Below are 20,688 nucleotides of genomic sequence, written 5' to 3'. Positions count from 1 at the left end.
CCTGCACTAAAAGCATCCTTATTACAGGATGCTAGCAGGCTGAAGTAACACTCTATAGGCACACTGAAAAGGTTTCCTTATTGACTGAAATTACTGCAGAAGTGACTGTAGGGTGATGAGACAAAATGGACGTGGATAATACAAAGAAGCATGGCTGTCTCGATTTTGAACTAGTTTCTTTGTGAAGAAAGTTTTTTCTCTCTCCCCTTGACAGAAGTATAGATAAAACAGTAAAAAGTCTAGAAAAGTATTATTTCCCTATTTCCTCCTGGATAGCAGTGATGGACAACTGATGGCCCTGCAGATGTTGCTAGACTGCAAATGTTTTCTCACAATTGGCTATCCTGGCTAAGGCTGATGGGAGCTGTAGTTCAACAATATGTTGAAAACCATACCTGTCTCCTAAGTGGAAAAAAATTGGCATTCACCAGTTACAAAATTATTATTCAACATTTTTTTATAGAATAAAACAGGGCATAAATGATACAAGCTTGTTGTTGTTATCATCCTCGAGTCGATCTTGACCCATGCCAGTTTTGTAGATGAGACATCCCCAAGACTCCATATGCTCTACTTCTCTGCTCAGGTCCTGAAAATTCATACCCATGGCCTCCTTAATAAAGTCCATCCATCTAGCATGTGGCTTTCCTCTCTTTCTGCTTCCCTCTACCTTTCCTAGCATTATCTTTTTTTCCAGTGAGTAGTGCCTCCACATGATTTGGCAAAAATGCAACAGCCTCAGTCTAGTCATCTTGGCTTCCAGGGAGATTTCTGGTTTGATCTGCTCTAGGACCCATTTGTTTGACTTCTTGGCTGTCCATGGTAACCTCAGCACTCTTCTCCAGAACCACATCTCAAATGAATTAATTCTCTTCTTATCCGCCTTCTTAACTGTCCAGCTCTCACATCCATACATGGTAATAAGGAATACAATGGCTTGCATGATTCTAACTTTTGTGCTCATTTGTATGTCTTTACATTTTAGTTCTCTCATAGCTGCCTGACCCATATTAATGACTATGACATGTACTGACATTTCAGTACATGGAGAAAAGAACAGACATTTTACTCCCAGATCTTCATCTGATGTACTATCTAGAGATCTGGAGGGGCAGTTTCTATGCTTTTGTATTAACAGTGGAAACTTGACCAGACACTCCCACCCTCTTCCAGCCACTAGTTGGCTGTGGGGTGTGCACTGAGATGGGTAACATCCATTTCACTGGGAGTGGAAAGGGAAACCAGAGGACCCTGTATTGACCAGTGTGATATAGGGTGTCAGTCACAACTTCTGAGAAGATACATAGGAAGGAAAATACAATAATCTGTATCCACAGATTCTGTATCAAGAGATTTCAACCTTCCATGGCTTGAAAATAATTTTTAAAATTCCAAAAAGATAAACCTTGATTTTGTCATTTTATATAAGGAACACCAGTTTACTGTGCCATTGTATTTAATGGTACTTGAGCATTCATGGATTTTGATATCCATGGAGGGTCTTGCACCCAAGCCCCAGATGATACCAAGAGCCCAGTGTATTTGGGAAAAAAGTATGTATATTAGGGGGAACTGCCATGTATGTGTATATATGTGTCTATGTGTATGAGAGAATGTTCATTCACAAACAAATAATACATGTATTCTGAGTACTTAAAAATGGAAGCAAATGCAGAAACAAATGTGTGACTTAAAAATGCAAACAGTGAAAACAAAAACAGGCAGAAGGATCCATTCTTTAACCACCGGTTCTAGAAATAAGGTTAGCCTATATGTATAAAAACTCAAACTCTATCTGTGCGGAATATAGACAGGGTCCACACCTCAGGCATAGAACATATTGCTTGCATGACACTGGGAAGGTCAGCCTCAGTACCCAGCCTCTCCATTGAAAAGGATCTCAGGAAGCAGAGCTGGAAAAGATGGGAGTTACTGTATTAAGAAGCAGCTAACACCCAGTACCAGCTAACCCTGAAAGCACTTGGGAGAAATAAATCACCAGAAACAGATGACATGCCAATAGAACATCTTCAGACAACTAAAATAGAGTCCATTCTAGTCCTAACTATAATTTGTCAACAAATATGGAGGGAGGAACACAATGTCCCACAGACTGAAAAGGTTTGATATACATTTGAGTCCCCAAGAATTGCAGTAACTACAGGGCCTTCACGATATTTTTTTGTGTGAGAAAAGTGATGCCCAAAATTCCAGCGATCATATAGCAAACATGCATTGGATAATGGAATGCACCAAATAATTTTATTTATTTATTTTTTAAAAATCATCATAGATCATGAAAAGCTATGGATTGTTCTTACAGAAAGGTGTGTGCCACAGCATTGGATTGCCTTGATATTTAACCTGTATTTAGGATAAGAGGCTATAACTAGGAGAGAATATAGAGAAACAAATCAGTTTCCAGTTAGTAAGAGAATCAGGCAAGGCTTGATTTGTCATCCTGTGTGTACCAAAAATATCATATTAAAAACAAGGTTTGATCTGATCAGGGCAGATGATGATAGGATAGCTTGGAGGTCTCTTATTTATAGAATTGCCATTGGTCAAAGTCAACTCTGCAACAGTTAATAACAGCAAATCATGGTGTGAACTATGATTATGATACTGATGGGCTGAATTTAGGCAAAATGCAGTCATTCAGATGTTGATGGATTGCAGTTCCCAGCAGCCTTAGCCAGTATAGCCAGTATTGGGATCTAGTTTCCAACAACACTCAAATCTCCATGATTCCCACCTTGAGCTAAATACACTAATCCTATCTAGAGCAGACCCATTGAAATGAAGTAGGTTTAAATTAGATAGAAATAGCATTGGATTGAGCCAAGAGATGGGCAATTATGGACCTAAAACTGTTTTACAACTTCTACAGGCCTTCCTGACTGACTATATTGGTTAAAACTGAGACATGTTGTAAATCATAAATGTTTGGATTCAGAAGGGCAAGTTGCCTACCCTTGATTTAATTGTTTGAATATATGCATCTGTTGTACTGCTTTGCAATTTAGAATGTGGACAAGCTCCATTCTGAACCTGTCTAGATTTCTTTCTACATTAAAGTATGTTTAAAAGTTGAGAATGCTAATAGATTTTCCTTGTCAACTCAGTTTATAAACTGGACCCAATCTATCAGCTGAACTTAGGACTTAAAAGGACTTCCCTTGCATAAGATGTCAGGACTATTGTTTCAGATGGGTGAAATGTCAGAACAGCAAGTTGGAGGTATTAATATTTATATGACTGCTTTTCAGATCACAGCCTTCGTTCCCAGAACACAAGGAACAACATCTTTGCTAATTGGCTTTCAGGCAACTGGGTCTGAAGAGTTTTATACTTTAGGGAGAGCAACTAGTCTGTCTAACCTATTTTATGAGATGCCAACATTGTAATATCTGAATTTCTGAGAACTCTTGTTCCTGGTGTCTGGGGGAATTGCAATTCATAGAGCATCAGAATCCATTTAACACATTCCAGATGCATAAGACTGATTTTTAAAATATACTTATCAACAGGTAAATATATAAGAGGCTTTTTACTAGGCAGCCCTCTGTTGTCCTGTGTTCTGACACTGGGAGTACAAGAATGGAAGTGTGATTTGGGGGCTATTCAGATGGTGAAAATAATCTAGGTTAAATCTCCATTGTTCACATAAAACCAAATGTGCCCAATTAAGTTTGGGGGGTTGCCAGAAAAACCCACTTAACCTAACATGATCGATACCGTTTTTTTCCCTGAAGTTTTTTTTTTAAGATTTGCATTGTCAGCAGTCAGAATAACTGATACAAATAGACCTGTGATAGTTCAAGATTAAACTCTGCATGAGTTGAATGTGTTTCAAATACACTTGCATCACTGACTCCATGTTTATTTGAGTGCCAGCATGTTTGAGAAAATGAAGTCGCAGAGATGCACATAATGGGGATCCGTAGTGTGAATGACAAACCTGGAATCTATAAGTCAGGTCATTTGCATTGTTCTGTTAAAAAGTACAACATCTGAATGACCTTTTGTTGGAGGTTAGTGTTCCATTCCCTGTTCTAGCTTGTTGCATCAGTGGTTTTCTGTCTCTATTTGCTTATCATAAATTCCTCACAGTGAAAGTCAGGTCAGGTGGATAAGCTCCACATATAAATGGCACATAGTATAGTGGAACCTGGGTTTTCAGGGTCAAAGCCCCACATCTTCGATTAGCAGGAACAATCATGCCATCTGCTGTGCGGTCAGCCTTTCTTGTTTCCTCTGAATTTCGCTGCAGTCCTCAGAACAGCTTGAAGGGAAATGGATAGTCCCAGCACCAATATACTACTTTCTGTTACTCTTGTTGTAATGCAAAGTATTTGGGATGGAATAGGTAATTAGAACTCATTCACTTTAGAGTAGATTTGATCCAGCCAGAGACAAAATTGCTAGAATAGCTTTCTGAAATAATGTTTTTTCTGTGATGTTAGGGTAAACAAAACAAAACAATTTGTGTGCACACTGTATGTATGCATTGCCTTCTCTCTGTCTCTGTCTCTCTCTTTTTACTTTTTTGCACCTCACAATTTACCATTGCTACCATTTTTTTTCTTGCAATGTGAAGCTACAGAGGTATGTTGTAGGCATGCATTCTCCTTCCTGTCAAATGGTGATGAGGTCTGAAATAGCTCTTTAATGTTTCTTGTAAATGGTGGGGCCACTGGAAGCTTTTGCACACTATAGGAAAACTTTTGCAACGTATAATGGGATGTGTGACCAAAGATTAGTATTTAGGTGGACAACCTAATATGAATATTAACCATGAAGGCAAATAGTTTGAAAATTGCTGCTCTGGTAAAGAAGGCTTGTTTACTCATCTGACAGGGAAAAATCTTTCCACAATAAAGAACTATCTCTGGCTCTTTTGGGTCTATAGATTATCATGTTTATAATTACTGTTAGTGATGAATTTAAAAGACCAATTGTGAAATTTTGGTTTTTCAATGTGTATTAGGTTATCTAGATGCAGTCTATCTTTGATAGAATATATTGACTCCAATTGTGTTGAAACTAGTTTTACCAAAGTAAATCTGATATGAAGCATACTTAGGCTGCATCTACACTGCAGAATTAATGCAGTTTGACACTGCTTTAACTACCATGGCTCAGTGCTATGGAATTCTGGGATATTTAACTTTCTCTGTCAGAAAGGTCTGATGTCATGACAAACTACAAATCCCAGGATTCCATAGGGTATGCCCATGACAGTTAAAGCAATGTCAAACTGCATTAATTCTGCAGTCTGGCAGCAGCCTCAGATGTATCAGAAATATTTACCCCCTAAAATGAAGTGGGACATATGCCATAAACTATTCACTTCCATGCATCCGACTAACCTCTTAACAAGCAAGAATAGCTAATGGAATGGCATGACTTGAGGCCATTTGTTCATTGGAGACTTACAGCTCTTCCAGAAGAAGTGTGATCCTTTCTCCCACACAATAAATCCCCTGACTTTTATCTCCCTTCATACATACAATAATTTGAGCTCATGTGTGCTCAGCTTATCCGGTTTTCTATAACTAGTTACTAGACAGTGAATTTCAGCACTGTGGTCAGCTCTATAATTTCATCTGGAAAATATGTATGTGCATGTGCCTTTAAATTTCCTGACAACTGGTGGTGATCCTGTGAATTCCACAGAGTTCTCTTCAGCAAAAAATATTCAGAGATGAAAAGCAGACCTCAACCTCACTCTGGCTTTCTATTTTTCTAGTGGAGAGAGGACAGATCCACTTTTACTTGAGTGAGAAGAACCCTGGACATCACTTGACTTTCTTTCCTGTTCTCTACCATTTAAATACAAATGTGGATCAGGAGCATTCCCTTGAAGCTTGTCTTTGTGTCTCGAGTTGTAATTAATATGCAGCAATCTAGGAAATTGGAAATAATGAACTAGTTTGGGGCTCAGTCAAGGACAGAAACTGGAAATGAGGCTACCAACTGTATGCAATGTCATGCATGATGAGCTTTTTTTCTCAGGGAAAAAAAAGAAAAGGTGATGATGGTGTAAATTGGTTTAGGTAGAAATGAGATGCAAATGTACATGTCAAATTGTTTCCGAGTTTACTGTGTGCCAAGCAAGCATTTTTATGCGCTTACAGGTACTTTCAAGTACAATAAAATTACAGAGTTGCACTACTGGCCCATCAAGTTTCATGTGTCTATGTGTGCTTGTGTGTGTATGTGTCTTCAAGTCACCTGGTGGCTCCATAAATTTCATTAGATTTTCAACAGTTAATAACAACAATCATGGTGTGAACTATGATTAGGATACTGATTCCCAGGGGTGGTTTGCTGCTGTCTTTCTCTGCCTATAATCACTGGTATTCCTTGGTAGACCTCAAATAAGTACCAGTCAAGGCTGACCCTGCCTAATTTCTGAGATCACACACGTTCTGCTCCCTTCAGGATATTCAGGCCCTAGGTTTTATGCATAAAGATACTAGTTTTTTACATCACATTTTGAAAACTGGATTCACTCCTTTAGGCTTTCTCTCTTAAATGGGTTGACCCAACAGAAAATGTTAAGCAAAGTATGGAAACTGATGGCTTAGGAAATGAATTGAAGGATCACAATATGATTTAAAGAATTCTGAATCAAGACATATAATAGATTAAGGGTTTCTGGAGGCAGATACTGTACAAAGCAGAAACATTTCACACAGAGGGAGGGAGGGAGCAAGTTAGAAAGAGAGCTCCTAGCTTGGGAGTAGGTCAAAGCAAATAACCAAAGTCAAGATAATACTGTTGATGTAGAAGAACTTAAGAAAACATTAGATTACAGAAAACATAGCAAAGAAGAAACTGAAGATAAGTAAGGGTAATATAAAGAAACCATCCCTCTAAAAGAGCATATCTCACCTTTCCCATAAATTCAGTACAGGTTTATATAAAATCTAGTACAGGGTATCTTTCCATGCACTTTCAGAATAGTAGGGGCTAAATACCAATTGGGGGTGGTGTCCATATCATATTCTGTCTTTAAAGATGGTTGAACTGGGATAGGTTTTTCAAACTGCAGATGAGCTCCCTTCAGAGTTAGAAACATGATGTTTCAGTTGTACATTTCTCTCCTAAGAAAGATTTTGAGGTGAATCTAGATTCTTGTGTTCACACAAAACATTATTAGGCCTATGGTGCTTGGAAAGTTTCTGGACATATTCAACAGGAATCTTCCAAAACATGAGGCAAGTTGTTAATCTATACTTTGCTTGTCTCAACTGTCTTGTTCGGAGTCTTAGGCTACCAATAAAACTCTCCAAATTGTGGGTAAAGACGATCGCTAGATATGGTTAAATTTTCACTTTTGTTTTATTTGTTTATAATAATGTATGGAAATTCACAAATTTCACATTCAGGGTGAAGAAGCTTAAAAACCTTTTGTAAAAAAATTATTGGTGTGATTTGCAGATTTGCACATCTAAGCCCAGGGCTCTGAGTACTTAGGCTGAATTCCTGCAATGTAGTATTCAAACTTGTTTATGCTGAATGATTGTTCTGCCTCTTTTGGGTGAGAGATTACTCATCTATAAAACTTGTATGGTCCACAGGTACAACATGGTCCTCTTTCATCCTGGTAATAACTATACTCATGGAATTTGGCTAGTGGAAAGTGGGGGAGGAGGGGATTTGATATTGGTCCATATTTGTATAATATATCAACATTTGAGAGTTGGTTTTTTTCATACCTGAGATGAAAAGAACCTGAAGAAGAATATATCAAATGGAAGGAGAGATAAATCAACAGAATTTTTTCATCCCTATCTGAGACTAGAGTTGCTGCAAAGTTTTATCTAAAGCAGAACTTTGATGCCAATTCAGAGATTGTGCTTGGTTTCACTTTGAGGAATTTCAAGGGTGAAAACATAACTTTGTTAAGATTGTCAAGGTTTCTCAAGAGGTTCTGCATATCCCTGAAATAAACTCACTAACAACAGTTATGCTAGGAAGCAAGCTATCTTCAGCAATGGCACAGTTGGCAAAGTGGGCACTGGTGATTAAGTGAACAAGGACACAGCAAGTACACCATGCACACTTATAGTCACATGCCAGTGAAGACCACAAGCACATTTGCTTTTCTGTAATGACTATATTTATTATTCTTTCTGCAAAGTAATTGGCTTATGAGGGACTGAAAATTTCTTCTGTTTGCTTATACTGAAGAGAAAGAGACATGGTTAATGAGGAGGTGTGCAGTTAGATACAAAAGGGTTTAGGCTGCTGAAACAGAGAAGCTAATGGATGGTGATTATAGTTCAGTACTATTTCTATATTTCTGGATTCCCCACACCAACCCTGCTAAAATACATACTAGGATGAAGGATTCTTAAAAGAAAAAAGTTGATTGGAGCTGTGGCAAATGTATTTCAGAGGCATGATTCTAATTAATGATGCCGGGGTGGATGCGGGGGAATGCTGTGAAAGCTAGTTGCATAATTTGTATTTTACTAGGAATAAAAAAGAGAATGTATTGATGGCAGAGAAAATATACTTAGAAGTAGAAGCCGGGTAACAAAAATAAGATGGAATTAACTGAAAGTACCATATTATGTGAAACTTATAAGACTGATGCCTGGCATTTTTGTTAAGTTCTTTTAAAAAAAACTCCTGTTCAATTTTTATTAGGATTGCAATATGTCAATCTTATTTTTTCCTATGTCTAACCTTTTAAATGGTCAAGATCTTTCCATTTCATTCATGAAGAAAATTGCAAATTGTGGTGTGCTCCCATAAAGGAACACACTGTATTTAGCAGGACCGGAAGGAATACTGATAATTATTCATTCCAAAGTCAAAAGGCGGCTTTCCTGACATTTGGGAAACCCTGTCAAAAAGGATAATAAACCAGCACGACTTCTGCACAGTGTTCCCTTGCTTTCGGATATCTCAAAGTGTTGCAAAGGAATTGCTTTGCGGAGAAAATTACTTCTTTTCTTTGCACAGCAGACCTGTTTTATATACAGAACATGAGGACAGGCAGTGAAAAATAACCTGTTTTCTGAACAGAAAACATTTTTTGTTTTTCTTTGGGCATGCACACACCCTTCTTCACAGTGGAATAATTCTTCATCAGTACTTTAAGATATCTGACTGCAAAGAGAATACTGCAGAGAAATACACATTTTCCCCCACAGCAGGGAGAAAATCAATGTAATCATTTGTCCTCAAAGGTGAGGATGAAATAATTGAGGATTTGCATCCCTAGAATCTAAAGATGGTGGCTAAATCCACCGTGGAATTTGGTAGCACTGGATTTTACCCATTCCGAATCTGGCATCATTCTGGCATCTTAAAATGTGTTATTTGTCACTTAATATCCAGTAGCATGAGAAAATATCAGAAAAGAGCTTTATGTGGAGGATGGGGCAGATGAGAGCACCTGACTTACTATAAACGCAGCCAGAGGAGATGATGTTTGATCTGTACATCATTATTGTAACTGCTCATTCTACAGTTGTTCAAGATAAGATGTCTGTGAGGGGGGAGGGAGGAAAGGAAGGTGATAGCCCTAATTCACCACTAACATGGGTCAATACATGTAGGTTAAGTGCCAGTCTTAAAAAGCCAAGCCCCCAGAGAACTCTGCTGTAAAGGAAAATATGTCTGTTCTGCTCTTTTCTTACATCCCTTTTAACCTTGAGTTTTTCACATCAAATTTATGAAGACATGTATGAATGGGAGAGTCCTTATTAAAAAATTAAAAATAAATAAAACAAACTCAGCACAATTCTCACCCATTCCTAATTTTGAGCAACCTCAGCAGCTTGCTAGGAATTTGAGGGTGGAGGTAATTTAGCTGTAGATTTAGATGTGACTATCTGTACATGAGCACCATGTGGCACATAGATGGTACATCAATACAGTGGGCCTTTGGTATCCACTGGGATTTGGTTCCAGGACCCTCTCTGGGTACCAAAATCTGAAGATAAGTCCCATCAAATACAATAGCATACTAAAATGGTATCCCTTATATAATGGTAAAATCTGATTTGTAAGTGTAAATTATAATCATTGTTGTTACTCTGTGTTTTCCCCCCAGGGATTTTATTTAGTTGTTTGTTTGGTTTTATTGCTTATGTATATTGCTATCTTGCATTTTCATGGATGGTTCCCTACTTTAGCTAACAATTGAATATAAATGCTTGCTTGTCTCATTCTCATATGTGAGAATGAGATATCCCATTTTAATCCTTGCCTGTGAGAAGGTAAGATATTTCTTGCCCCTTTTCAGCAAGAGAAGAAGTTTAGCACTAATTGTGAGCTTGCACAAAACTACAAGACCTGCAACAGTTTATTCTGCGAAACAGCAGTCTTCTTCGACAGTCTTTTTTATCCATCAGCCTTCTATTAAGTTTTTCCACACCTCAAGGGCCATCCAGTCACTCTGTACTCACTTCTGTGTGTGGTTGTGTGTGTGTATATGAGTGGTGTGTGTTGCCTCAGGGGGGGGGGTCACAATGGTGTCATGCAGGGACATTTCTTGTATGAAGTATGGAGGCATTAATGAAAAGCAAAGCACTCCTTGTTTCATTTTCTCACTAGCCACAAGAACTCTCCTGGAGGCTAGTCTCATACTAAGGAGGCCTATGTTGCCAAAGATGAGAAATGTTCTTTATAATCTTTACATTCCTATAGTGTAAACATAATCTACATTTAAAAACCTGCCAAGCTGTCCTTCTTTCTACTGCAGTCTTCAGCCATTATTCTTGTGAGAACCCTGTGAGGCACATTGTACTGACACAAGGCTAGATCTACCAAGGAGGCAATTGTTTTAGGAAGCAGATGCTAGGAGGAGGGAGTGAGGCAAATGTTGTAGGCCAGGGCAGGGGGTGTTATATAGCCTGTTCTGCACCTCCTAAGCTCACCTGCCACCAGCAAGTATAGAAGATAATGATGCCATGTGCCATTTCTGGAGCATCATTAAACTACCAGTCCAGTGCACTTCTCTGTTTCATTTCTGCAGGGATGTGGACACATTGGCATGTTCCACTTCCATGATCAGTGTAGTATGGCAGCTTCAGATATATGGAAAGTTTTACATCCTGTTACATTTTTTCTGGTTCATAGAAGAGTAACTTGCATGAGTTACAGTCCTCATGTGAGCAGATAACTCAGTGAACAGAGACGTGATTTTTCTCTTGATAAAAGATATGTTATCTTTTTTGTGTGTGGGAGGGGGGAAACCTGAGATGTTTTAGATACAGGTTAAGTCTCCCTTATCTGCAAAGCCTGGGAGTAGTATTTTGAATTTTGGATTTTCTTTTTCAGATTTTGGAATATTTGCATATACATAGTGAGATATCTTGGAGATGGGACCCAAGTCTCTATATATTCATTAAAATTCATTTATATTCTGTGTACACCTTATAAACATAGCCTGAAGGTGATCTTATACAGAATATTTTTAATTATATGCATGAAACAAAGTTTGCGTACACTGAACCAACAGAAAGCAAAGGTGCCACTAACTCAGTCACCCATGTGGAAATTTTTGGATTTTGGAGTATTTCCGATTTCAGAACTGTAGATAAAGGAATACTGTAATAAGAAAATTTAAATATAGTAAAAGACCTGGGAGCAGAATATTTTAGAATTTGCCTTCTTCTATGGTAGTTTATCCAGATTTTTTTTTCTCTTGAATCCCTGCTTCAGATTTCCTAAACATTAGATTTTGTGTGTGTGAGTGTGTGTGTGTGTGTGTGTGTGTGTCAATGAGTATAAGAAAGCAAGCCCTTGCCCCAAGGAGCCTGAATTTATTGCAGATTCTTGATATACTTTTATGCTGTTGATGCCTTTTTGTTTTTAGATTGTGACTTTATTCACTCAGATTATGATTTGTGTGTGTGTGTGCTTTAATTCTGACAAAATGTATTTGTTCCTTAACAGGAAATCCTGGAGGATAACATTTCAAAATACAGAATTATGCTTTTTGGGGCTCTCTTGACACACATCCCAGCTTGAATGAAGAAGACAGAAATTACTTTGCTAGACGGTAAGATTACATACACTTTGGATACTGTGTCATTGGATAACTTTAAATCAATGCTAGAAGTGGTACAATGAGGTAACAATACAATCCTGACATAAGCCTTGTTCATCAAATAGTAGCCAAACCTGAAAGAGCCTGAAATCCTTTCAACAATTTTACCTGCAGTCATCTGCCTGTGCAAACCATCATTTACATGCTTCTGAAATGTTATAAACAACTGAGAACAATGTTGTCTGAGATGCAAATCCATAGAAATTCATGGGGTTTGTTTGTTCCTTAGAACTTTTCTTCCCTTCAAGTGTGTTTTGACCTTGGGGCAGGGCTTTCTTTTCTGAACTTGTAATGCCTTGATGTAAACACGTGTGATAAATGTCTCATCTTACAAGGAATTTATGGATGAAAGCAAAGCTCTGTTATCTAAAAGCCTGGTTTTTGTTCAAGGCTTTCATTTTTCAGCAGCAGCTTAAGGGTGGATTCTAAAGCTGCACTTCAGAGATACCTTTTTTTCAAACAAAAAATAAAATAAAATAAGGGGGGAAGCTGAAATTGGTATGTTATGTATATGTTGGGTATTTATTATCTATTCCCCATCAGCTCCATAAATGTTTAAACGTTATCCCCGAGAGGATGACAAATTATCCAGGCTACTCAAACTTTCCACACATTTATCAAGAACCTTTCTCCTTCTTTTTGTCACTTGGACAATGGCTTCAGTGGTCATTTTTTAATCTCTCAGCAGACCAAAAGTCTTTTTTTTTTTTTTTTTGGTACCATCCTCAACAAGTTGCTTGTTTAATATGGTTTGGCCTGCAATATTCTTCAGTATGGACACAAATAAGGCATAATGAACACATTCATGAGGGTGTTTCAACAGCAGCACGTACTTTTGAGCACCTATTTTTAGAACATATCTTTCTACTATCCAGTTCCACGATGAACAAAATGGATATATCTATCTACATAAGATATTTTCTTTCAAATGTATCCAACTTTATTTTTTAAGTGACACAAATGCTACACTCTTGAGACTCATTCTTGTGGGATTTTTATTTAGATGTGTGCACTCCTTTTGGCTTCTTCAACATACATCTGTGGTCTCTTCAAATACAGCACACAGCTTTAACAGTAATGCTCCTCCATTACATCGCCTTGATTTTTTAAAAACGTCTTCCATGACACCAATGGATACCATTCTCTGACACATTTTGGCAGGTTCATAGTTCTGAAGAAAAATGCTTATGGGGGCACTTGTTGAGGACCTTAACCAACCAAATATCTGAAGTGTGTGGAACTGTAAATCTTGTGTAACAGATGAAGTAGAAAGAGAAATTGAATTGATATTTGCATTTCTGTCTTTATTTCTGGCTGATCAGAAGATAATGTGAGATCAAGCTGGTATTTTCAACTCTTAGTTCATTAGTGGCATTTCTCTGCTTGTGAGATATCTGGCATAATTAAAACTCCTACAGTGAATGCTAAATCAAACTCCAGTGTTCCCCATGTACATTGGCCATCCCCCCCCCCGCCCTCCATGACGGAGGAGTTGGAGTCGGGATGGGCTGTTTGCTACCCTCCCCTGGGATGAGACAAGTGTCATAAAATCACACCAATGTACACTTACACCTTTGAGACATTGGCCCTGTACATACGGGCCCTTTGCGACACCTTCATCATGTGCTAGGGTTGCCTAGAGGTGGAGCGCCCACATGCCCCACAACCCTAGCACATGACAAGGGCATAACAATGGCGGCGCCCTGTATACATGGCACCGCCATTGTTACATAAGCACCATGCGACACCTGCATGGTGCTGTGCGGCACTTATGTAACCAGTGCACCAGTGGCACACTCGTTATGCTGCTAATGCGGCTTTAGAAGAACCCACTTTTTGCGTATACTTTTTCCATCGGTGGGGAAGCCACATAGTTGTGCAGCTGTGGCTTCCTGCCAGCGGAAAAACAGGCACTGAGAATCCGGCTTTTTTGGGTGGTCTGTCCCACACCATAGATGACTTGTTTCTACATCCAAAGCATTTGAGAGGAAAAATACCTAATAAAATTGTGCAACTCTCCAGAATACCTAATGATGTCCTAAAGTGTTTAAGCTATGTAATTGACATTGTGTACTCAAATAGCCTCTTGCAAATAGCAGGGCCTAGGTAAAACCATGACAATCTGCAGCTGATGAAATGTATCTTGTTGCCAGTTCTGTGTAATTGTTTGGCTCTATTGATAGTGCTGTTCCCTCCCCCCTTTCTACTTTTTCATATGGATTGCTGTTGTGTGCCTTCAACTCATTTCTGACTTATGGCAACCCTAAGGTGAACCTATCACAAGATTTTCCTAGCAAGATTTGTTCAGAGGGGGTTTGCCATTATCCTTCTTTGATGCTGAGAGAATGTGATTTGCCCAAGGTCACCCACGGCCAAATGGGGATTTGAATCTTGGTCTCCTAGTCCAACAGCCAAACCACTACACCATGCTAGCACTTGCACATGGACATTTGGATATAAATTGGGTTGTTGGTGGTGAAAATATAACTTGATCACATTCCTGTATGGAGCCAACATCTGAGAACAATTCAGTTGGAACCTGAACATATGAAAATTATTGGGTAACAAGTGAAGGTGTGTGTATGAATGTGTAGCTGGATATTGCGTCTTAACTGTTCAAGCTCAGGGAACTTCCTTTTCAGTTTTTACATTATGCATTTTATCATTTTATTGTAACCCACCTCAATCCATAGAGAGAGGCAGGCTGATAATAATAATAATAATAATAATAATAATTATTATTATTATTATTATTATTATTATTACTACTACTACTACTACTACTACAACATAGGAAAAGAAGGGAGCATGCTTCTCTTCAAATTATATTAATTGGCTTCCTTTGGTGTCCACTGATAGGTTTGATATCTAAATACCTTCCCATTCCAGGTGAATCTGATCATGGTACAAATTTGGTGTTGATGGGGGAGCCTTTCCTTTCTCTCCTAAAGTTTAGTTAAGCTGGAAACACTAGATTAATTTCCCAAATAGATATGATGTATCTGAAAATTAATCCTTCTTTTTCACATTTAAAGAAAAAAATATCCTAGCTAATTTAGCATTGTTGGTAAGAAGTTCATGGAAAGCCCTAACCGTTGTGTCCTATTATTTTTGCATCAATATCAGAGTCTGGACATTTCAGTCAGACCTCTAACTTGGTCTGCAACTATAGACCATCTTAAGACCTGTGTGTTCTAAAACATTATTTGTAGAATATGTCTTCTCCTTTAGTGTTTGTCCTGTATATAGAGCTGTCAGGGCCACATTACCATAGTTATGAGTTAAACTTATTTTTTAAAATCCAGTATCTGACAGTTCAGTTGTGTATTTCTGATTTATGTGTGTGTATATATGTATTATGTGTGGAGCTATTTGTATATGTGTTCAATTTTATTAAGTTGTTTCACTGTACAGTACTTTCTGCAGGCAATTTAGGGTCTCTGTCAAGGGAAAAAACAGAACATTGATGTAAAGCATAATAAATAAATTGTTTGATGCATCATTATTTACAAGGGCTAGGTGCAAGAACCAGTAAAATAATTGAGAATTGCTGCTAAAAATTTACAGTAGAAATGCTTAAGTGTTTTTAGTGGTGTGTCTCCTTTTTCTGCCCCCCCCTTTAATAGCCTGTTACTATAGCCTTAGTTAAATGCACAGTTGAACAGATATGTATTACATTTCAGCAATTCTGCAGATACTGCCCTGAAGGTTATACTGCAAGCACCTTTAAGGTTCTTGCATTTGAATTAAATTCCAAGCAATTTGATTTTTTTTTTACTAATTTTGCAGTATATTTCAGTGTGCATAATGCTGTACTGTTCCTTTCATTTATTTTCAAAATTACCCCATGAAGAAAGTTATACTTTGCCCAAAGCTATCCAATGAGTTTCATGGCTGAGTGAGAAAGGTGTTGAACTTGAATCTCCTATACTGAATGACAACTGCCCAATCCATTACACTGATTTCTTTGAATGTCTCTTTAAAATTCTGAATATAGGAGATAATATCTGTGAACAGAACCCATGGTGTACTCCACTATTAATCTCTGGAATGTATCCAATTAAAAAAGGTATGAAAAATCTTTGCAGTGTAGTATAAAATTCAATTCCACACTCTCTCTACATCCTCTTTGTGGTAGTTATGCTAGCAGGAAGTATGAAATGTACTGTCAGTTGTAATAAGTAATCTCCATGGGAACTTACTTATGCTCCACCTGTCCCATGGAGGCTCAGTGTTAACTCAGGGAAACAAACACTAAATACAAATTAAATTCTTCCTAGAATAGTCGCTGGAACAAAAACCCACATTGCTTTCAGAGCTGAACTCGAGAGATAGCAGAAGGTTGTGTTAGGATATATTTTGCTATCGTGATGGTAATTTTCTTCTAATTTCTGAATTGTCTCCGACTACAAATAAGAAGCTAAGTTGTTGGAGTGCCCTATTACATACCCTCTTATTGTCCTGATTTAGCAGGAACAGTACCAGTAAATCCTCTGTCTCCCCACATTTTCAGCCACCCTCAAAATGTCCCAGTTTCTCTCTCCTTCTTTGAGTTCCCCCCATTTTCCTGAGCTCACCTCAGTTGCTGCAAATGGAGCTCAAAATGCAAAAGTAGTTTGCACTCAGCTCAGCTATGAGCAGAGGAGAGTATAGAAAGTCCCTTCCACTAAGCTCAGGCAAAAGCAAACTGCTGCAGCCATTCGTAACTTGTGTTTTCTTCCTCTTTAATCACTTTTGGCATTTTGACCCCTCTGAGTTTCCTCAGCTACATGTGTCCCAGTTTCCATCTATTAAATGTTGGAGGGTATGGCATTACAGTTAGCTCAAGACTAAGCTGTCGCTTACTGATGGCATTTCTATGAACTCTTTTGGTTAGCTTCTTCTCTAGAAGCTGTGCAAAAATAGTAATTGTTTGGAAATAATGCTATATTTTTTGGGCTATGCTCCTTTGAGCCTCATGTTCCTTGGCTTTTGGAGAGGTTTTCAAGCATGTTCTTTATTGCAACATTGTACCTGATAGGTGGAAGGTATGCTTTCTATTCTAGGGACACAAAGGACTGTGGGAGGATAGAAAGAGAAGGAAAACAATTTTTTTTTGGGGGGGGGGGGGGGGGGGGAGTGAAGTTTCTGTGTGTGCAACATTGGCTTCTGCCCTGAGGCTTTAATAATTTGGGTGTTCTACAAATTCAATCTTTCTGTTAAAAGGAAGTAACTAAATGCTTGTGTTAGTATAATAAAAAGGAGTTTCTGTGCTGGTCTGGATCTCCTCACTTAAGCTTTCTAATATGAAGTTCAAATTAACTACTGTGAGGAATGAACTGATACATTACACTTGGTTTTTAAAATGTAATTTCGTGATCTTTTATCATTTCCCCTGATCATTTCCCCTAGTGTTATGTTTCCAGTTGTGAACAACCAGAGATGACTGAAAAGACATCAAGATCGTCTATCTTCTCCTGACATTAATCTGCAGCATTAGTATTCAGTTATATACTGCCTCATTGCCTAGAACACCCATGGGAGAACTATTGTCTATTTACTTGTTTAGTACATAATTTAAAAACATTTTTAAGATATTATTTACCATTATAGTTTCCCTTTGCAGATAAGAGAACAAAACATCACTGTGTTCCCTCAGGATGTAAAGTAGTTGCAAGTGTAACTTCTGGGCTTCATAGGTGACATAGGACGCATGTACACTGACAGGAAAACTCAGTTTGCCTCTGCATTGTCATGATCTGCAGCAACCTCATGCTTGTCTTCATGATTCCTGCACACACCAAGGTGATTTGAGAGAACTGTCCATACAGTTTTCCCTGTCAAACTCACTGTAGTCTGATAAATCACAATATGTTCAGCCACACAACTGTGATCACTCAAGTTTTTTCTCTCTCTCTCTAGTACATGTAAATGTACATATATCTGAACTCCTTCCCCCATCCTCACACCGACATTGCTATGGAATACAATGCACACACACAAGCTAATATCCAGATTTTCTACTCCAAACCAGGAAAAATGTCCACTTTCTTCTCCTCTTGATTAAGGTCCTGAGACAATGGGAACTTCCAGATTTGGCCCTCATTATTCTGTACATCATTTGGACAGCTCACTGAAAAACCTATGTGTCCGGGAAAGCAGACAGCAGCTATTAGCAAGGAAAACAAACAAAGATAATGGCAAAGGAAAAGAACAAGAAAATACAGTACAATTAAGTCCTGGGTATCAGACAGCCAGAAGCCAGAGCATACCAAGGGCTCTGAAAGCAAGGTTGTTTAGCCAGTCTGAGTGTCAGGGTTCGAGTAATCAGAATAGTCTACCAATCCAAGGGTCCAGGGTTTCAACAAACAGAATTATCAGTCCAAAGTGTAAGTGTCCAGTCAAGGAAATCAGGCAACAAGAGAGCCTCCAACAAGGATGCTTTCACCAGGGAAGTCAGTTAACTTCTGACAAAAGTTCTGGTGTTCTTCCCAGGCTTTTATCTCCAGCTCTCACTGGTGCAGCTGTTCCCTAATTGCTCGACATTTGTTATACATTTTTTGTGAGTGATGCCGAGTCTCTCTTTTCAGATCTTTGTTGGCTGAAGGAAGGCTTCCTTCTCCTCCTCCTCATTGCCCAAGCTAGCAGGAACTTCTGCACTGGTTCTGGGTTCCTGCCTGTCCTCATTGGCAGCAGTCTCTGCTGGCATAGGCACTGAGAGACCGGGGTCATGCTCAAGGCGGGTTCCTCTGCTTCCACCTCTGAATCTCCAGCTTCTTCACAGGGCATGTCACCATGTGAGATCATTTTATTTGGCCAGTGTAGACACACACATAGAAGGTGTAAACAGTACATGAGCTGCTGTTTTAACATCTGAAATATTTTAGAAACTATGGGGTAATTGAAAGAGGTTCCCCCCCCCTTTCCCGTACCTTTTATATTGCATATAAGAAACCAGTGGGAACAAACATTATTATGGGCATTCTTCTTGTATAGAGATGGGGGAAAGGTTCAATGTGTTCCCAATGACCCCTCTGTTTTGCACCTTTCTATGCAGGATGAATGAAATGTCTTCCCTCACCTCTCAGCAGGGAGTTTAGATGATGCACAGCCCAAACCATGTTTCTGGTGAAAACAGTACAGACAATGTCCAGCCCATTCAGTACCAAACCCAAAGTATACCCCCTTATAATGAACTTTTTTTTAAAAAAATCACCTTTTGCTCCCAATTTTCTCAGTTGCAATGCTGGTTCGGCCACCGCTTTTGTGTGTCATTTGCTCTGAGGTCAGAACAATGTGCCTAACCATGTTACTGATGCTGGGCACCTCATTCTGACTTCAGAAGGAATAATGTACCATGGCAGCTGCTGCTACATTATACATGCAACTACCCAGAGTTTCAATGGGAACACCAGGTAATGAGGGGTGTTGAGGCTGCTCTGGGGTCAGAATACTCTGTGTTGTTTCTAGAATATTCAGGCTCATACAGATAGGGCCTGCAATTCACTGCAAGATAAAATCCTCCATAAACTCCTTTTTTTATTTACAGGAGGGGATGGTAATTATGTATTTAGCTCTCCAAAGGTAGGTAGACCTTAATCACCAGCAGCCCTAGCCAGCATTGCCAATAGTGAGAGATGCAGTTCAACAGCATCTGATGGGCTGCACAATTCCTATGCATGGTCTAGAAGGTTAACATATATAAAAAGAGAACGCTTTATGTTACGAATAGTTTGTCACAAAAATGTTAAAGAGAAGTTTCTTTTGAACAAGGAAAGCAATATTTTCATTCATATATATATCTATAGGTGTGTGTACTGCCATATATGTGTGTGTGTGTGCAAACAAAAATATTGCTTTCCTTGTTCAAAAGAAACTTCTCTTTGTCATTTCTGTGACAAACTATTCATAGCATGAATTTATTTATTTATTTATATTCTGCCTTTCTCACAAGTTGGGGCCCAAGGCGGCTCATAAAGGGTTCTCTCTCTCTCTCTCTCTCTCTCTCTCTATATATATATATATATATATATATACACACACACACACACACACACACACACACATATATATATATACACACACACACACATGCACACACACACACATACACACACACATATTGGGAAACATGATTATTTAAACAGTAGCTTTCTTGTACTAGTGTCAACCATGCCTTGTGAAATAGCTGCTTTCGTCTTTAATGAAGTACGTGCCATGCTCTGTTACGAAAGGGTACAGAAAGCCTATTCTTTTGTTCCCTGAGAAATGAAGCTCTCGTGGCTAGTAATTTATGAGAGTAGACAAAAAAGCATGTAGCTTGCTGTGCAAAAGCAGAAAAGTGCTTAATAAGCAACAAAACGTGTAGCTAAAACAGCAGCAAGACAATGCAAGTTGTCTGCTGGTACCTAAAAAAGAAACTGTGAATTAAGAGCTGCGTGTTGTACTATTGCTATCTCCTTAATTTTATTAAACTTCCCTGTTGGAGTTCCTTGTATAAGCATTTGCTATGTTTGAAAATATAATTGTGCTTATTTTGCATATATAGTACTTTGTAAAATAAAAAGTAACATATTCTCAACTTTGAATGTAACCAAATCAGCTGAATAGTAATTTACATTTTAAGCAGA

General features: G+C 38.4%; 1 protein-coding gene across 1 annotated transcript in view; it reads left to right on the top strand.

The window, feature by feature from the left end:
* The window catches only part of LINGO2 (leucine rich repeat and Ig domain containing 2), a 774,940-nt gene that overhangs the window by 161,284 nt on the left and 592,968 nt on the right, over nucleotides 1-20,688 (top strand). The window contains exon 2 of the mRNA XM_042449989.1: nucleotides 11,926-12,031. The gene's annotated coding sequence lies outside the window, so the exon portion shown is untranslated. The remainder of the gene's footprint in view (nucleotides 1-11,925; nucleotides 12,032-20,688) is intronic.

The sequence above is a fragment of the Sceloporus undulatus genome, chromosome 2, assembly GCF_019175285.1.
Source record: "Sceloporus undulatus isolate JIND9_A2432 ecotype Alabama chromosome 2, SceUnd_v1.1, whole genome shotgun sequence".
Classification (NCBI taxonomy): Eukaryota; Metazoa; Chordata; class Lepidosauria; order Squamata; family Phrynosomatidae; genus Sceloporus; species Sceloporus undulatus.
Note: the sequence above shows the minus strand (reverse complement) of the source record. Positions and strands in the feature narration are given on the sequence as shown.